General features: G+C 39.7%; 1 protein-coding gene across 2 annotated transcripts in view; it reads right to left on the bottom strand.

Moving 5' to 3' along the window:
* SLC39A10 (solute carrier family 39 member 10) overlaps positions 1 to 15,795 on the bottom strand; it is a 122,135-nt gene extending 106,340 nt beyond the window's left edge. The window contains exons 1-2 of one of the 2 annotated variants that reach the window (XM_075429742.1): positions 15,704 to 15,795; positions 7,946 to 8,020 (exon numbers count right to left, since the gene is read on the bottom strand). The gene's annotated coding sequence lies outside the window, so the exon portion shown is untranslated. Of the gene's footprint in view, positions 1 to 7,945; positions 8,021 to 15,578; positions 15,654 to 15,703 lie in introns of those variants that run through there. The other variant, XM_075429741.1, reaches the window with a different exon arrangement.
* Positions 15,796 to 18,591: the final 2,796 nt, after the last annotated feature.

The following is an 18,591-nucleotide window of genomic DNA, read 5'->3' as shown; positions in this document are numbered from 1 at the left end:
GGGGAATTATATTAGGAGTGTGGACTATTTGCTTTAACACAATCTTTCACTGGGAGAAGAGAAGCAGAACTTGCTCTATAAGTTCATAATTGTTGAAATTAATAACTGTGGCTCATCACTCTCTGCAGGACTATATCAATTTACTGTGCTCTTTTATCTCAATTACTTTCTTGGTGTCTTATATTTCTCTATTAAACCTCAGTAACTGTAACACTATGGTAATAACATTGACATACTGAGTGTTATAAGATGGGCTACTTTACATTATTCTGCATTATTTATATTATAATTATTAGTGTCTATATAAATGTGATTCATTGAACTAATAAGGTTTTCAGACAACTACCACAGCTCATTGATTTTCTTCTCTTATGCAGGAATTTACCTTGCACTGGTAGCTGGATTTTCCTTCACTTTTAATGCTGGCATTTGTAGAATAAAGGCTTTCCCCTCTAGCCCCATAGTAATGACACTGAATACCTCATTCTGTCTTGATTCCATTAAGCTGACAAAGCAAAGGGGAAAAAGTTATATTTTCTCAACTGATCTGTTCTTTTGTTCAAAAGTACTTCCAAAAGCACCCGACTCGCTCATCCCTGCAGAAGTGATGACCAAAGCATGATTGTCTGAGGTTAAGCAGTTAGCGCTCTGAAATCTCACGCAGATTTTGGGTGGTACATTAGCCACGCAGTTCTCCTCCGAGAGGAATTTGGGTAAGGTCTTCTGAATGGCACAGTCTCTTAAGCCTTTCTGTGTCTGCAAAGTTGAATGGGTTTATGTCTCACATGCTACTTACCCTGTCTATCCTGCCATGACCCTCACTTGCAATCAGTTCTACCACAATTTGAAAGTCAGTTAAGAATGGGGTAAATGAAGATGAGACATAATCCAGAAGGCGGCACTACTGATGATAACCATGTCTTGTTCGGGTCTTCTGCATGTTGTGGCATTTTAACAGCTCCTTCAAACTACATCTAGCACACCACTAGCTTATAATATAAAAAATATACATATAGTAGATCTCATGGTAATAAAAAGATCGAGGTAAGTAACACAAAACATTTATTTCAAAGAAATAAGTAATTATGGAATGTAAAAACCAACTTTATTTATGGTTCCCCTCCCGTGCCCTGGTGTAAGACAACTCAGTTCTCAGCCATTGCACAGGACCAGATTAAGACTTCTCTCTGGTGGAATGGGTTTGTTTCCAGTTTCTTTGCTTTCTAAACAACTATGACAAGAGGGATTTCACTCCATCTCTCTTGTTATTTCTGAGTATTTGTTGACAGTAAGCTGTGTACAGCACTGTGCCTTGGGATAGTAGTACGTTATATTTTGTGCTGGCCCTTTGTCCTTGGCATATATTGATTTCCTTTTTACTAAGGCGACCTTCATACTTTGGCTGTGTTGAACACAAAGGGTTTTTATTTCAAGCTCCTTCCTTACGTGCTTAGCTAAGTCCCACTGATGCTACAAGAAATTACAGCAGAGCCACGATGTCAGAAGACCCCAAATTGAAAATGCACACGGGTCAGAGATCCCAGCACTATGGTAAAACACACGCTCAAAGTTTTTAGTTTTCCAGTGTCTGACTTGCATTTCAGATATCGATTCCAGCTGCTTGGAAACAACCTCAAACAGTGACACAACCATCTGGCGGGTAACACCTCTGTAAAACGTTTACCTTTCTGTAGTCACAAGAATTTAAATGGGATAAAGAACTATGTAATGTGAGTGAGGAATAGAATCTAACACAATCAAAGGTCTGTGTTACATTTTTTTCCCCTTCTGTGGGTGTGACATTTTGTCATTAGTGGTACAAATTCCCTGCTCTGTTTATTGATGCAATATGGATGCAAGTACACTCCTTATTGCTTCTTCTAGCTAACCATGTGGATAGAACCCATAGAGGAGATTATTTTTGCACAGGCAGTGACTGTTAAAATTTACTTTAGCAAAGTTTATGTTTGCTATAGTAATATCTAGATGCACAGCCTCATTATTAATGCTGGCAGTTCTGAAAGTAGGAGCAAACAGTAAGAAAAATGGCTATCAAGGCAATTATCTTGCAGACCAGGGAATATTGTGGTATACCTAGCTGATTTATCTCTGTTTCTGCTCTGTCAACAGAACATTAATGCAGTGCTTTGAGTATCTTCTCGGCGGAAAGAAAACAGACAAAATATGGACTTAGTCAAAGAGCAGCCACGTAGAACTGGGATCTAGGTCTGGAACACCATACTCTAGGCATAAATAATTTGCATTTTTGCTGCAAGGCAGATGAGAGAGATGGTGGATAAAAGGTTAAAGTCTAGACTAAATTAAAGCCTTTTTCATGCTTTGATTTAAGAATTTCTGTTGGTGGCTATGCAAGGATTGTACAGCTATTCCCAGACTACATTGGAAAGGAATGGGAGATGATATAGCCCCTCAAATGTTAGTGTCTAGGTAAGAGACTGCCACAGAACCTCAGTTAAATCAAACAAGAGAACCAAGATTTGACTCCTCTCTGTAGTGGCCCAGAGGGATATTAGGGACAGCTATCACCTGTATTAATATTACTAACAGAAGAATCTCAAAAGGTTTGGAGAAGTATTTGACAGGTCAGTAACCATGGAGCTTGTAAAAACCACTACAGAATATTATTCAGATTTCCAATGCTTCTTGCTATCATCTGGCCAGAAAATAGGTAAGACTGATAGAAATTCCAGCTATTCCTAGGTCTGCTGATCCTTGAAAAAGCAGCTGTCAGTAGTTCAACTGAATGTTTCTTCTCATTTTCCCAGCTGATTCAAATACAGTAGAATAAATCTATCCCTCTGGCAACTCCAGAGATTTGTTGTACTACATAAACTGTAGTGAAGCTCCTCAGCAGAGAACAAATAAACCACATCCACAAAAAAGTTAATGCTCCCCAAAGATCTCATTTCCCAAAATTTAAATATCCATTTATGAGTGAAGCGACTTTCTGTCATCACAGAAGTAAAACTACTCTCCTATTTTCAAAGTGCTATCTGGTTACTGTGCAATGTACACTCCACCCATGAGTAAATATCAGACTTTCGCACCTAAACCTGCCATTTCTGGCATCCTAAAAGCTGCTGCTTTCATAGCTTCTCCATTACTGCCTCTCCTGAGCTATGAATCAAGAAAGGTGCACATTCCAGCTCTTCACAAGCTCAGATATGGAAATCAATTTTACTTCATGAAAGAAAACCATTGGACTGGAAGATTAATGAACAGTTCCAGTCGCCTCACAGCAGCAGAGTCTTGGTGATTGATCCCAAGCCAGACAAAAGCCTTGTACTGCATCACAAAGCTGGGATTCTGTACAAAGAGAAAGGCAGACTGCTACATAATTTGTGCGTGTCACAAAACTGCTTCACAGTTCAACGTAACTAGCAGTTTATGCAGGAAAGACCCAGAAATAGAAACAAGCAGTCTCTAGTGAACTGGAGGATAAAAGCCAGAATGCTCGTCCAGTGCAAGGGTGTTACTTGCTTCTCTTCCTTTGTTTTCCACAAGCACTAAACCAAGCCCTAGACCAACATTTGCCACATTTGAGCAGGAGAATTAAGCAGATTCTGTGATTACATCTGACAATTATTTTTGTCTAGAGTATCTTTCTGTGAAGATAAACTGTAATTATCTGCATAATTTAAAATACATTGGCAATATAATTACATTGCGGACATTTTTGCAGTGATGATATTGTCCTTCTGAACAAGGTGATCTTTCAGGACCGTGCATTTGAATGGGTATTAAAGAAAATAAATGGATGTAAAAATAATTTAAATAAGCATTTAAAATTAATACTATTGGATTGTCACCTTCATGTTTAAAAATGTACATTAAAGCCAGACCATCAGAGCAATGCAATTAAGATATGGCTTGCAGATGCAGCATCTATAAATCACATTTCAGAAAAAAGCCCCTAAAGAATAGCCTTTGATTTACACTAGAAGCAAGCCCTAGCTCTTGTTTGCCAGAGCTTATTTGGCTTGTTAGTGCTTACTTGAGTCTGCAGTATTCAGGTCCAAATCCTAGCTTCCCCACAATCAAGAGTATTGCTTTATTCCTACCCTTTTTGTGTATTTTCTACATCAGTCAGTTTGTCTTTGAAGGTTCCTCCTGTTACTCATATTACAAAGAGAGTTTTGCCCTCTTACGCCTTCTTGAGAATCTCACAGGCAAGATGTGTGGCATCATCTTGAGATACTAGCAAATGTTTAGTAGATCTAGCACAGGATGCACTGAAAAACTACGATTTGTGTAAGACCATCTATCCGAGAACTTCGTTCTCATGTGAAAAAGATACTATAGGTTATTATGGGCACATCATACCTTGAAGTCATAGCTGGGAATGAACTTTCATTTGGGTTCCTACTAAACAGGTTGATTCTGTCACTTCTGTGTATTGGCATATCATGGGTCAGTTTTCTTTTTAGTGCTAAAAAGGCTGCATGGACTATTGCTAATATTTCCTGCTAGCATATGTCAAAATCCTTTCCCTTAGAACACGCGTGACCGCATGGATCAGACTGGAGATGCGAGTGGTTTAAAGATCATTTACCACACAGAGCCATTGCTCTAACGCTGCTGTAGCTTGAGTAAGTGGAAGGACACTCAGGGAAGAGAGGAGAAAGGTGCCGTAGTTGGTCTGACTCCAGTACACCTACGACTAAAATCCGAACAGGTCTGGTACCTGGAAGGACCCCTTACGCCACATCTTGCCTAGAGCACGCCCAACGTCTGCCTGACAGCCAAGGAGTCAGATACAATCTAGAAAGCCACGCCTGGCTTCCTACAGGTGCCCCGCACGCTTGGGGTTCCACTGGCTACAAACCACTTAACTTCCATGGCTTTAAGTAGCAACATGTTTGAAGTGTGTGGGCTACACGGTTTCAGAACCAAAATGCTAGAGGAGAAAGAGAACCTAAGAGGGTTCTCATTTTACTCCTGTGTTTGTTGCTGGGTCTGAGTAATTTTAGGGTACAGCTCTATAACTCACTGATGCTTTGCTGAAGTTAAAAGGGTTAGTATTTTCAGGCTGGCTTACTTGTTGAAGGGTTGCTTGTTAAAAAATCACCAATGCATACAAAAATACAATCATTAATTACATGAGAAAGCACCATTAGCCATTTAAAGTTAAATGTTACAGAAACTGGACTTACTGTACAGAGCGTCTGCCTATGTATGAAAAACTACAAAGAATAAGAATTATTTTTAGAGTCAGACCAGTATGAATGAGCAGTGAATTGGTAAGGGGCTTTCAGTCTGTAGTCTCACATGAAACGTCTGAGACCAGCTTTCTTGCTGTTGGCACATAGTTACTATCCCTAGCAACTATTTCTGTCAGGACATCATATGGTAGCGAATGCCATGAAAGCTGACTTAAGAGTTACATTACGTATACTATATACAGTAGTGGTGCATAATAGCGAAACTCTAGAACGGAGAAGTTAAAAACAACAGAAAAAAAATATTTTATAATGGCTTACAAAGATCAATGTAATACTCATTCAGATAACTTCTGCCTTCACTATGAGACTTGGATTTTACAGGAAGATATGATCTGACCTCATTTTAGAACAGAGGAACATATTTTAGCAGGCATTAACTTGATCTTCAACTAATAACTGTATGGTGCTGAACAGCAAGAACTAAATCCAATGTCAGCAGAGCTCATTGGAGGTGTACTCCTAGTTGTATACAGCACATTATGTAGAATGTAAAGTACTTCAGCGTTTTTCAGTATTGAATTCAATACCATGGTAATTAAGAATAGGTGCATATAAATTAGAAGAGAGGCACTCTAATTGTTATTAATGAACTCCTTTACAATAAGAACTTTACATAATGAAATGCATAATTAAACATTAATGGCCAAGATCATTACTGGCAATTTTATTCCACTTACACATGATTTTGGCCTTAGGTGAAGCCTAATGTTTTAGTAAAGCCATCATTGACGCTGCTACTCCTTTGTTTGCTTTACAACCACATCTTATTCTAGCCTTGAAAATCTACTGGCTATTGATTTCTAATATGGATTTAAAGGAACTCCGCTTCCAGGTTCAATCCTGCCTCTAGCACTAATGACATAGGGTGGCAACCTAATAAATTACACCAGGTATTATGATGAACCAGGAAATCTTGTGGTCCAACAACTCTACAAAGCATTCAGCAGGAAATCCAGCCAACCACGTAAGTACGCATGTTTTGACATTTTAAAATGCACTTCGGTTTTCTCTAGCTCCTTTACAGTGACAGCTGACATTGTCCAGCTTTCCTTTCATGTGACTATTGTTACTGCAGTCAACACCCCGCACCCTTTTCCTTTTTCCATGTCAGCCACGAGGAAGACAAATGATGAAATAGCTGCTTTTCCATGGCTGCTGTCTTACCCTTGGAGCTCAAGCCTAGCCTAGCCTTTGGTTATTAGAGCCTCAATACATGATTCTTTGGGATTGAGCTGCGCAAGACTTTGCCAGGAGGCTGCACTGGCCCAGCAATCACTGAAACGGGGCCAAACAACAGAAGAGACCTTCAACCCGCTTACATACTATATATAATACGTGTTCAAAGGAGAAAGGCAACTCACATTTCACTTGAGCATCTGTAGCTCTGTTTAAGTAGCTGAGGAGGCTGGTGTCACAGTAACATTTCTGCTTGGTCACCGATTCAAAATCCTTGCCCCGAGAAACGCCAGTTACACAGTGAAGAGCAAGCAATATTCCTAGAACTGTGTTTGTCCAAGCTTTGTGATAGGGAGTTGCCTTAAATAGCTGTATTTCCAAGGAGTTGTTTACAGCGGACTATCTGCTAAATGTCAATAATATATTTTAAAAAGACCCCATTGTTTCTCATTTACTTGTTTTCTACAATTGCTTAGATAACAAAAGGTTGGGTATAAAATATCAAAGCTTATTTCCTCTACAACTCTTATGAAAATCAGTAATAGAAGAACCTCTACAGGTTTAGAGACAAAACCATCGAAAGCTCAATGTCTGTGGAGTGGGTCAAATGGGACAGGACATTCAACAGATTTCCAGAAATTCTTCCTACAGCGTGATCCTTCTTACCAGATTCTTACTTAACTATTTGTGCTCCTGCTCAAAAAGAAGCCGATCCAAACATAGTGCCTCATCCAAACATCTGCTCCTCTTGTAATACTACATAAAGTGTCTTCTCTGATCTAGAATAGTCAAAATCTATTGATTTTTTTGTGCTCTTACCTGATCTCCATTTAATTCCCAAAATACAAACACTTTTTTTTCATTGTATGGCATTTGTACTGTGGCTTTTTTTTCATTTTCAGTGTCCATACAATACTTCCTACCTGTTTGGAGATTCATAATTTGCAAAAACACAGCCTGAATTGCAAAAGAACCTTACAAGTTTAAGTAACTGGTTAAATAAAACAGCAGGTTAAATCAAATACAAATAAATTAAGTCAATGATAGGCAGCAGTCATGCATGAGATCATGAGTTCCAAGCTGAACATTAGGACTCAGAAATCCTGGTGTTATGACAGTTGTACGAAAAAGTCAACTTAGTGCTCAGTAACAGTCAGAAAGGCAGACTGGATGAAGGCATTCCTCTGGTGCCTGCATCTCAGAACCAGAGAACTCCAGAAGCGGAAAACATTTGCCAAAACTATGCTCATCTCAGAATGCCCCGGGACTGCAAACGATTGCAGGGTAGGAAATACTAGTCGCACATACACTGGGAAATACTAGTTGTACATACATATACACTCTACCTATTCCTACGCCCTTCCCTTGGCATCACAGACAGAAGACTTTGGCGTGACCTAGTACAGCTGTGCTATGTTCCTATTTTCAGCAATCCACAAAGAGGGGATATTTATATATATGGAATACAAAGATTAGTGACAGAACTACGACTGAAAGGGTTTGCTGTGTCTGTAAACGATGCTTACCTTGGTCTTGCTCTGCCTTCAGCGTGGCTGAACAGTGTGCGCAGCCAGGATCAATGCACTCACCACTGTTACGTCCTAGGAGAGAATATGAAAATTATCAGCATGCTTCCATTCCTTAAGGTAGTTAACACATACAGACAGCAGAACGAAGAAAACAGATCAGTTTTGATCTCTGTTTGGCCTGCTGTGGACCAGATGACCCTTCGACTTTTGTTTCTACAATACTAATGTAATGTAATGCTTACGCCTATTCTTGTCACATCTTTGGCAAGGAGAATAGCTATTTGTTCATAACCATTTTCTACATGATATATAATTTGTATATAATATACCAAAATCTAATAAACATAGACACAGGCAATCCTTTCAGGAAGTTCCTAAGGAAAAGACTGTAGGAAATTGGGAAGGAATATCAAGGAAGTTATCGCTGTATGGTTACCCAGTTTCAACACTCTTTGTTTAGACATCTGCCATGAGCTGTTTTCAGAGGCTTCTGGTCCATCCTGTGTGCGTTCAATCTCATGAGTCTCTGATCACAGAACCTATGTTTGTAGAGTAACAGTGCCAAGCAGCACTTGCACAGTCTTTCACAAACCCCAAGAACACGAGATACTATTTTCAGATAAAAACACTGACATAATAATTTACATAACTATAAATGCCTCGGTTGTATTTCAGCATCTTAATTAATGAAATATTCTTCAGAAGAAAGAAAGAGATTGGGATCCTGCTCATTTTGCGTGCATGCAAAACATCCTCATTCCAGTGGGTGGTTTGAGCAGGCCAAGAACCAGGAGCTGGCTTAGAAAAGAGGTGGAGAGAGCCTGTCTGTCAGGGAGCGGTCAGCTCAATCTCCAGGCGCAGCCCATGCTCAGCAGCCAGTGCCAGCTCCAGCGATGGTTTGTGATTAGGCAGCCCGTGCCCATCAGGAAAGATCAGACCTTGGAAATGAATTGCGTGTTCTGCAGGGAGCCAGGGCAGAAAGTGGCTAGCAGGGAGCTGGCAGCTCTGCAGAACTGGAGCTGTCACAAAGCAAATGGCTTCATTCCTAGCTATAATGAATTGCAATAATCAAGCCTAGAAGTGTGTGTGCATTGCTGGTGCCAAATTAGAGTCCGATAAGAAAGGACAATCTTTTGGTGCTCTGCAGAAAGAAGGTGACATTTTAGCAGTCACTGCTGTGGATATTTAGGTGCAGAGAGATCTCCAGACAGCACATTTCTCCTGCAAACAGAGGCCACGTACCTCTGGAATAGTGGTGTAACTGTGTTTATGTTAGTCTTCTACCACCAGCTCTCTCTTTCTGTTCAAATTCAGTTATTCTTCAATGGAGTTCTCATAAATTTGAGTTTGCCAATAGTATGTTAAGGTGATACTGTTTCCTTGTGCTTTGTTATTGTCCCCGATCTGCTGCTCTTCACTGAGCATTGTTTCCCACAAAGGCTTCACACAGGTGAACTAGAGAAGGAAAAAGATGCAAACCTCTCCAGACTTCTCTTGTGAAGGGCAAAGAGGAGCAGCTGGCTTTTCCAATGTTTTCTGCCCCAAGAGCAAAGATTTGAGCTATCTGTTTTTGTCTTTAACTGATATAAGTCTGAGGTTCATCTGCTGGTGAATAGTGTTAGATACTAGACTCCTCAAAATAAGAACGATGCAGTACTTCTCACTGGAAAACTGAGTTAAAAAATGATGTTGACTTTTGGTGTGTCCTGAAAGTCTACATACACAAAAAACAAAGTTAAAGGAATGTTATTTTCATATGTTTATATAAAGCAACAAGAAGATGATGTATGGCAGTAGAGTACCTTGCCTCTTATATAAAATCCCCAAACTTTAATTTTATTGTGAAAAAAAATAATTCCAAAAGAATTCTCCACCAGTGATCCCACTTTGGAGCTTCAGGTGCCTCTAGCAGATGCAGATTAAAGTTTTATCCAAAAGAAAACGAAAATAAAAAGCAACTGCCTAGCAATTTTGCCTAAAAGGAGAAAAACAACTACATATTTTAAACAATAATGTATATACCACAGGGAATTTACTGGGGGAAAACACATTTTAAAATTAAGGAGGAAAAAGCACCTTCAACACTGTCATAGATATCAAAGTGTATGTACATCTTCCAAGTCAAATCTGCCTAATCTAATAAAAGGTTTTAGTATTAGCAGCAAATGGGAAGATGACATTAATACAGACAATAAAGACAGCATATTCTGATCATGCCTCATCCACCACAACACTATTAGATCTCATAATGGAATTTTTAATGTTGATCGTTACATAATAAAAACATATCTAGATTTGCAGTTTGCTAGGGTTCTGTAACAAAAATCTTGTACAAACTATTGGTTTATGCAAATTTTCGGTATCGCTGAAGGTCGTACTTCTCTCTGATTCTGCCCAGTCACTGGTATTCAGTACTGCTCACGTGCTGAATGATCACATAAGTGCTCTTGGATGCCTGCACAGTTCAGTGGCACGAAATAAAAGCAAGTAATACTCTAGGTAACAAACTTCCACTTTTCCACATTTGTGCACGACTAAATTCTGATTTTAGTTATATTACGGTCATCTCATTTATCTAAAAGAAACGTATGCTGATTCTGAGCTGAGGAATTGTTCAAGTAAAATGAACTGCAATAATTTACTAGTTATTCTCTGACTCATTAGCAGCAGTACTTTCATGCACTGATTCTGAAGAAATATTTTACATAAACTGAGCTTTATTTAAGAAATAATGTACTTCAGTTACAAGGGCATCATAACTACTATTATTATTATTAGAATCATAGAAATAAGCAAATCTGAAAGAGCTCCGTGTCTGGAGCAGTTATCCTTTGTAATTTCTGGGATTTTTCTATTTGTAAGTGTATCTTGCCCAGGAAAGCCACTTGGAATTAAAAAGGAAAAAGCAGCTCATATTACGACAAGAATATTGGCGTGATTAACTACTACTCATAGTTAGTCAGCTAAACTGCCATTGGCACTCAAAGACACACCATACATAGAAATACCAGCCCTTTTTGCTGTGTTGTTTCTAGAAGTTTGTAAGAAAAAAAATATTTCTAAAACTCTTCAGAGACTGAGATTTCTCATTTTAGACATTAAAAGCATTCTGAGAAACAAAGGTTATTATGATCCTGGCAAGGGTTAGGAGTGCCAGTCGTACTTACAACTGATCAGGAGATTAGATAAACAGAAGATTGTGTTAGCCCATAACTCTGTGGAAACACTAACTCAAGAATGAAATATTGTGAAACTAATATCAGAGAAGCTAAAGCACTGGTGAAAACAGCTTTATTTCATGGTATTATGGCACCATTCACAAAAGCAATGAACTATCAAAATCCAGATTGGTTTTATGCTTGTGCAATACAAGCAAAAAATACAAGCACCTGCTGGAAGGTAATGCAGCCTGAAAGGTGATTTTTTGCTGAACAGAGCAGAACTTAGGCCTGTACCACAAGTAGGAAGCTCTCACCCAGAGAACAGTTCCTCTTTTGTCAGCAGGAGGGTCAAACACTCCACTTGGTCTCAATGGATAAAATGCTCCATGGCAGATGTCTGAGCTGCTCCCCCATCCAGACACAATACAGTCATCTCCGTGTCAGTGATGCACGGCCACTTACAGCACATCTCATCCTCCCCCCTCAGCTTTACTGGGATATGAGGCAGCAACAGCAAGCACTCAAGAGTTTGAAGATACCAGAGATTGGCTTGCTTCTTATTATATCAGTATCTTCTAGGAAATGTGTGCCTGCTCCTACATCTACTGGGCTTCATTTGTAAGCTTTCATCTGAGGCACATAAGTGATCTCACCCTGGCAGTACCAATCTGAAACGACAATACTGGTAAATCAAAAGATCCATCCACCCTGAAGAACACCAATGCCTTTCATAGTGACAGCTAAACACATCTGTAGGAGTGCAGCTTTGTTCAGAGAGATGGAAAGAGGATCATCTCTTCTTCCTCTCACTCTGTGTATCACATCATGCCTCACTCTCAGCCTGTCACCGCCTGAATCATCACCTAAAGGTTTTCTTCACTGTGGGATCTTCATCGGTTCTGGGCTGTGCTGTTGATGATGTGTTGGGGTATCTGGATCTGAAAGATGACTTATGTCTGTCCTTTTTCTTTTTTTAAATTAACACCCCCACCCCCCCAGCCCCCCACATTTTCTTTTAATGGCACTGTTTGGACCCCCCCCCAGTGGGCTGCAGCTCCCCATCCATCCAGAGGTAGACTAAACAAGGGAATCGCTGCTAGCCTGTGCTGCCCTATAGGTTCAGTTACCTCAGCCCTCTTCGCAAGGCAAGAGAAGGGCATGGCAAGTCTCTCCAGCCATTAGCATCCCTGTGAACGTGTCACTGTCCTCTGTATCAATCACACAATTAACCAAGCATTTCCCTTGATTCAGAGCCATGTCTAAAACACGCTAGCTCTTTCCACATTGTTCCTCCAAGACATTGTCCCTCCATTGTACCTATCTGCTCCCTGAGACTCGAACTGCCTTTTGCATCCACATCACCGCAACCTGAGTCACTGACAAAATCGTATTTTCCATCTCCATTTCCAGGTTCAACACTGGCTTCCCAGGGAGGAATACTTGTCTTCCTATGCTTTGCTTACAGCATTTCTCTGAATGGAACTGAACCAGAAGAGTAGCTCCAAGTTCTGTAGATTGTGGGTAGACTGCTTTAGGTAAAGAAGGTTCCTTTTTAAACAAACTGTGGACTAATACAATAACTAGATCACTTTGTGATGTTGACATCACATTGACAGCATCTTTACGGACTCTCCTGCCTTTCAGGAAGCCACAGAAACATGTAAATTATGTCAGAGATACAAGGTATTTTGGAGAGACAATGAAGAAAAAAGCCCGAGCTGACAAACAAGCAGCAAGATTCTGTCAGATACCATGGCTGTTTGCACGGCTAGCTGCTTGAGAATGAGAAAAATGAGTCTGTCAGTTTTGTTACTGACAACTGCATAATTCACTTCCTAAGTGAACTCCATTAGAGGCATAGCTATGGATGGGGAAAGGCCTAAAGCTAGATTACGGTCTATAAAAGGATTATTACCTGATAACTGTATAATGGAGCGTAAGCAGCTACTTCTGTTATCTTAGGAGTAGCAAAGATGTGCTTAGTAAAGCAGCTATTCAATGCTAATGGTGGACTACCTTTGTGACAGAGCATTGATTTCCACGATCTATCCAGCCAAAGCACAAGTGTTGTTAAATAACTGTCATGAGTTTAAGAAATATATGCAGCTTGTCACTGTTTAATTCAAATCCAGACTCCGCTGTATAGCTAGAATAAACTTCTGTAGCCTTTCTTCATAGCCTGCTTCATAAGAGAACACTACTATTCCTTTTCATACCTCTGTCAGGATTCTGCAGTGCGTTACATCAACAGAAGGTCAAGGAGCTGCATTTCCTATACGGTGAAGGCTTTTATACGTCATTGTGAAATTCAGAACTGGCCCAAGAATTTTTCCAGGACACCTGCTCATTTAACCTTCAGCAAAGGAAAAATAGCAGCTTGCTTCTATTTTCCATGAGTGAGTCCTGCATAGTTGCCCTGGTGCTGACGAGCAGCAAGCTGCACTGCCACATGTTCTCCAGGCAAATAATGGTGATTTCACTCCAGTGTTAACGCGCAATGTCCAGGCATATAAGAAGGCAAGAGGCAAAGAACAGAGAAAAAGCTAGAGGGGAGCAGAAGCAATCAGACCTCAAGGTCCTGCAGGAGCACAGAGAAGCTGCTCAAGAACTCAGGTGAAGCTTTAAACAAGGAGATCTGAACAAACAGCAGGAGCAGAGCAGGGCAGCCATACTGGCAGGGAGTGCAGCCTTGAAGTGGGGATGGAGCAGATGAGGTTACAGCTGCTATGACCACCACGACATTTCAGTTCCTACTGCCCCAAACTGAAACTGGGCTCTAGATTTTAATTATGGGGAAACAGAGAAAATGATGTTTCTGTTGCCACTTTTTTCCACAAGTCACTTTGTTACCCATGAATCAATCGCCATTCTTTTGAGGTGTAGCTCTAAAAACACACCAAGAGCAAGCAACCCACTAAGCTAACATATGCAAGATTAGGGGAAATGGAAATATTTTTTACAGAGCTTTAATTATTGGCTGCTTGGGACTGCTTACAGGGACTAGATTAAAACCTAAAGAAACACAGCTGTGGAAAGAGAACAGTAAGATCTGTTACATGCAAATGCATCCCACCTCCGCTCTGCTTCACTGGCCAGCATCTCCACACATGTGTGCAGGTAGCAACTATAAAAACTATATGTCATAGGAAAAATAACTCTAAAAATGTCTTATCGTTCATGTTTTGGTAACTTGAGGTGAGCATCGCACCTCTTCTTGTTTACATGACCAGAGAGAGGTTCACATGTTGGAAGTAAGTTCCCTCTTAGAGGGCATAAAAGCCAGATTATCCTGGCACGCTAGAAAACAGAAATATTTCTCATTCTGTAAAGAATGAAGAGAAGACATTTGAAAAATAAATGTAACAATCCCAGTGGATTTGGATTTACTGCATGTATGTACAGGGATTTACATAATTTTTGAGGAAGAACTACTTTTGAAAGCCATGAATTATAACTTCAAGAACTGAATACAACAGGTTGATTATTCAAACACAGCTGAGGCAGAGAAGCAATCTGATTACAGGACAGAGCTTTAAAATTGGATTTTTTAATTCTAAATTTAAAGAAAGGCTCTCAAAATCAACAGCACTGTGTACTATTACAGACATGTGATTAATATTTACTTTAAAATATCATCCATTTTTCTTGCATATTTGAAATTGATCAACTAAGGGTAGGATACACGAAGAATAGGACAGATCAGTCTCTGCTGTGAAATTTAGATCTGGGTCTAAACTAAGATTAGGCATGCTTAGACCTGAGTTTTGACGTAGTTCTTTACAGAAATAACAATCAGCTGAGCAGCTGTGACTTGAATGCACCAGATTTTGATGACATTTATATTCAGACAAGTTTCTGCATGACACGAATATTTCAGGTCTACAGGATCTGAGTAAACTCAGACATATGTCCATACACAACATGAAAAATACTCCCCAAAATATTTGAAAGGAGCATTGGTTCATTAGCTTAAAAAGAATCTTGTAACCTTGAGTTCTGTCCACAGAATTTCATCACTGGTTTACTCAGGAAAACTTAATGATGTGCTTAGGGAGCACAACATCAAATGTCAAAATATTAGTGTATCAGAAGTACAAAAATACAGCTTTTTAAATACGTTTTTAATATCTTTTATTTCTGCAATACCTTCAAAAACTCAGTTACTCTTTCACTTGCTGTTCAACAAATAATGCAGTAGCTGTTTAAATGTCTGTCACACAATGCATTTAAAGGACTGTATCCTATTTTTATCCTGAACTAAAATGAAAGACAGTCCTGCTAAAATATACAGTACTTCAAATAGCCACTTCAGCATATTGCAGAACACTATCATACGAAAAATATTGATTTTCTGTTTCCCTTCAATTGGAATTAAAAAAACAAAGCCCAAAATTCAGTTCATTCTAACGCCAAAAACGCCTTATGAAAGGCACTCTTTGCAGAAGGAAGAAAGAATTTGGAATTCTTACAGTAAATCCAAGCAATCTTTTCCACCCTATATCCAGAAGACAGCACGAGGACAGGACAAGAAACAGCCCAGATTCTGAACGATGATGGAACAGACAGACAAAAAGACTTGCCCTCCCCTTATTACCTCATCTCTTCCTGTGCTCCCAATTACCTCCCACTCTGTAGTTCAAGTGCTTTGCCAGCTCTTCATCAGACCTGCTTAAGGCTGGTTGGTAACTCAGCTGTTATTATCATGTCTTTATAAATAAGTTTTGTTGTTCCTTCCAAACAACTCTACTAAGATCATGGCTCCATATCCTGTTTCTCCTCCAAAATGTCGCAGGAATTTTTTTTCTTCTTCTAATTTCACCAAGCTGCCTTCCCTAGGTATCCCTGTCATAAATTAACTCAAAATCATCAGAGCCTGAGGGTTTTTACTGACTGATCAACCATTAGAGAACAGACCCTCTAGATCAGACCCCTTATCTGCCTGCTGTCTACACACAGTATATAAATTGAAGTGTTAATTCTCTGCCACTCACAGTGGTAAGAAATGCCTCGAGCCAGCAGTGGGAGCACACTGTATTTCTCCAGACACCAAACCAGAGCAACAAAACCTTCTGCCTGTCTCTTAGACTTAACACCTGACATAAAGACTAGAAATCACTGATTGAAAAAAAAAATCTCACAACATAAACCTGTTTTAAAATGCTAGTGCTAATCCTTTAGCTATATTTCTATATTAGGGACTGAAGTAAGGAATAAGAAAATACTAACCAAATGTTAATTTTAATAACTAAAAATTCTGGGCTAAGCAGTTATTTCTGAATTATAAGGAATTGATATGTATAATCCAAAACAACAGGCAACAGACTAATCAAAACCCAAAAACAGTTAATCAGATGTCCACAAATAGTGACAAGTTGAGACGTATTGACAGATGTTTTCATTAAAAGTACACCGAGCACAAAATGCCTTTACAACTGGCCTGAAGGCCCCCTCTATCTTTCACCCTCTTTAAAAAAAACATATGAATGCTGCAGTTGCTAGGTAGGTTCAGCAAAAGCAAGTAAGCTCCTTTTCTCCCTATACATTAAGTGAAACCAAGTGCTTTCGCATCTAGCAATGAGTTTAAATATGAAAGTGTGCAATGAATGTATAATGCGCCGTCTTGAAATTCATTTGAAATAATGGCTTCGCCAATTTTTCACTGATTTTAATTTTCAAAGAAAATCACTGTGCAAATTTTCCTCTGTATGAAAAATACTAGTTTGATGACAACATGATGGAATTGATTGCCTTTAAAGGAATGCATAAAAATTCACCAGGATTCATTTGGAAAAAATGAGACTGATAATATCAGCTTCAATTCCATATAAACTTTTCCTCTTCATAGCGTTGGAAACCTTTATGCATACTGCTGTGCGGTTTTTTTGTACACTTTGCCACTTTCTGTTAGAGAAGACATTTCCACAATGGTTGAAGAGATTCCTGGGAGAATGTACTTCTTAACTACCTCTCTTGGGTGCTATAGAGTATAACTTAACTTCCGAGATCCTCCAATGAACGATGGCCTAATAAGACAATATTACAGACTGCTACTGTTAATAAGCAATGAGAATTGAGTCTAACATTGAGTGAGAGGGAATTCTATCCGATGAGAAAAACAGCATACAACATCTTTGCCTCAGTGGAATACATGTACAGCCAGTGGCACACAATGCCTAAATTCCATTTTACTGTGTAGTCTCATGCATTAACATTTACCAGGGAGTAGCTGTTACAAATTCACACCGCAGTCTGCCCCACGCTATTCTGCTCTTATGTCCCAGCACAAAATACATTTAAAATAGAGGAGAGAGAGAAGATTGAGAAAAAAATCTACATGTGGGCACAGGACAGATCGTTGTTCCCTTACTTTACTGTATCTTGAATCACAGGATACTTATGCACACGTTCAAAGTTTATACCTCTTCAAATGCTTACCTGAATTATAGAGTGCATGATTGTTCTGAGCAAGACGTTTACCAAATGAGTAGCACAAATTGAGAACTGATCTTAGGGGAAATAATATGTAAGAGGAGTAATGCTGGCAGAAGACAGTTTAAAATATTCATAAGGCTATGGAAGAAGACTAAGCAAAAATTTCATGAGGATAAAGAGAGGCGTTCATTGGAGAAAGAACCTGTTACAGTTAAGCCAGCAGCTAGAGTGAGTAACATACCAGCTGTTTCCATTAAAGATCACACTTTATACATCTTGTCTCAAAAAAATCTGTAAGTTTTTGATACTCCCTAAAGGATTTTTGCCTGTATGTGGGTGTGCCTGAGTGACTCAGCAAGCAACTTGGTGGATTGTCATTCTGTGTGCAAAGCACGTGTAAGGCTGGAATAACAGATGAATGCAGGACATGGAAAAGCCTCCAAGACAGACTTGCTCAGGTCACTCTCAAATCTCCACCTGCACAATACCCACTTCAGGAACAAGAAAATAAAAAGAAGAATAACCAAGCTAGAGTTTGCTGACAAGTGCAGACTGGGACCGTGCATACCTCTATTTCAAACAACAGTGATAGCAAGGAGTATCATTTGGAAGGTGTAGAGTGGGAAGAGGGCTTTTGAAGAACAGAAGTAGCAGATGGAAGAAGCAGATTAAGATAGCAATGATGGGGTAGTTATGGGTAGCAAAGAGCAACAAATCTCCCCGTGCTGGATGACATGAGACAGCCGGAGCCCAGTGACAGACAGCAGAAACTGGGAGGAGAACAGTGGGTAGCAACTGCCTTGGAGCTTGAGAGGTATCTGGAAAAAGCAGCAGTAGGAGTCAGGGGCACGTGGCCAAGGGCATCAGAAAGGACTACTCGCTGTTAAAGAACCTCATCTGGTCAGCTGCTACAACCACAGGCCCTGTTGTGGCCATCAAAAAAGATAAACTGCAGCTGCGCAGTGGCTAGAACACCACCAAGCTGCACACATAAATCAGAGGCAGAACAAAGAGCAGCACTGCTGAATCGGTAGGGATGTTTCCTCCCCC

This window comes from Opisthocomus hoazin, chromosome 9 (genome assembly GCF_030867145.1).
Source record: "Opisthocomus hoazin isolate bOpiHoa1 chromosome 9, bOpiHoa1.hap1, whole genome shotgun sequence".
Taxonomy (NCBI): domain Eukaryota; kingdom Metazoa; phylum Chordata; class Aves; order Opisthocomiformes; family Opisthocomidae; genus Opisthocomus; species Opisthocomus hoazin.
This window is presented reverse-complemented; position numbering and strand designations above follow the sequence as displayed.